Source organism: Bos grunniens, chromosome 11 (genome assembly GCF_055505025.1).
Source record: "Bos grunniens cultivar Pamir isolate PY7600 chromosome 11, Bosgru_T2T1.0, whole genome shotgun sequence".
NCBI classification, from domain to species: domain Eukaryota; kingdom Metazoa; phylum Chordata; class Mammalia; order Artiodactyla; family Bovidae; genus Bos; species Bos grunniens.
Window position 1 is genome coordinate 63,734,635 of NC_141175.1, and position 1,652 is coordinate 63,736,286.

At 43.2% G+C, this 1,652-nt stretch overlaps 1 pseudogene; it reads left to right on the forward strand.

Moving 5' to 3' along the window:
- The first annotated feature begins 869 nt into the window (after positions 1–869).
- LOC147363244 (anaphase-promoting complex subunit 13 pseudogene) lies at positions 870–1,380 on the forward strand (annotated as a pseudogene).
- Positions 1,381–1,652: the final 272 nt, after the last annotated feature.

Sequence of the window (1,652 nt, forward strand, 5' to 3'; positions counted from 1 at the left end):
CTGAATATCCTAAGTGCCCAAAGTAACTCCCCACCCTCAGCTTTTTCTCCCAGTCCTTAGATGATCTGTTGTATCATAGACCTTAGATGTATCTCAGTTGTAATCTTTTGACCCAGGCACTTGTGGATTGTTGGCTTGCCTTATACTGTTTTAGGCCAATGCTTTCTGCTTTTCTGTCCTGAGTTTCAAGTTAGGCAAGACAGAAATGAGTGCTTTGGTTCAGTTTTTAAGAAACCCCCTGAGAGGCTAGAGTATAGACCAGGTCTATAGTCTAGGTGCAGAGGTCTGCTCTGCACCATCCAGTCTATCCTAAATGAAATCAATCCTGAATGTTCATTAGAAGGACTAATGCTGAAGCTGAAACTCCAATACTCTAGGCTACCTGATGTGAAGAACTGACTCATTTGAAAAGACCCTGATGCTGGGAAAGATTGAAGGCAGGAGCACAAGGGGATGATAAGAGGATGAGATGGTTGGATGGCATCACTGACTCAATGGACATGAGTTTGAGTAAACTCCTGGAGTTGGTGATGGACAGGGAGGCCTGGTGTGCTGTAGTCCATAGGGTCGCGGGGAGTCGGACACGACTGAGTGACTGAACTGAACTAACTGCACCATCCAGAGACAGGGAGTGAAGTTTCACACTGAGAACAAAGCTGTTTTTTTCAAGACAGCTGCCACATCAAGGAGGGGTGCTATGCTATGCTAAGTCCCTTCAGTCGTGTCCGACTCTGTGTGACCCCATAGACGGCAGCCCACCAGGCTCCCCTGTCCCTGGGATTCTCCAGGCAAGAACACTGGAGTGGGTTGCCATTTCCTTCTCCAATGCATGAAAGTGAAAAGTGAAAGTGAAGTAGCTCAGTCGTGTCCAACTCTTAGTGACCCCATGGACTGCAGCTAGGCTCCTCCGTCCATGGGATTTCCAGGCAAGAGTACTGGAGTGGGTTGCCATTGCCTTCTTTAACTACAAGTTTACGGAGCTCTAATACAGAGGTCTGACAAGATCAAAGCTGCAAGAGAATGAACAGTGAAGTACAGAGAGTTGGAAGGATCTTGAGTTTGGCGATGCTTGGCGAGAAGACAAGCTGCCTCATGAGGATGTTGCAATACCACTGAATGAGCTTCGTGAACCTGAACGGGACAAAGGAGGCACCACAGAATCTGTTAAAGAACAAGAGATGAAGTGGACCGACTTGGCCTTCCAGTACCTCCGTGAGAATGTTCCTCCCATAGGAAACTGACACCTGGCTCCTTGTTCATCGACAGATTTTTTTTTTTTTAATACAGTTACAAAACATTTTCTTTCTGTCTCCTAACTTAAATCTTTTAGTGATAGATCAACACTCAAAAATGTACAACTAATTTTGTGGCAGCAAAATGCAATGTGAAAATGCTCAACCACGTTGAGAAGCTGATTACAGTTTCTTAGGGATGCAGAATATATGGCCCTTTGAACCTAAAGTTCTTCATTAACTAGCTTGTGTCTGAACATGATTTGTTATACATTTGCCTTAAAAAAAGATGCCATAAAGCTTTGCAACCATTTGTTTTTGTTAAAATTTTTTCTAGTATTTTATGAGATGTAACTACTATACAAATTATAGCTTAATAGTTTTACTTTCATATGTTGAAATGATTATCAGCATTTTTCA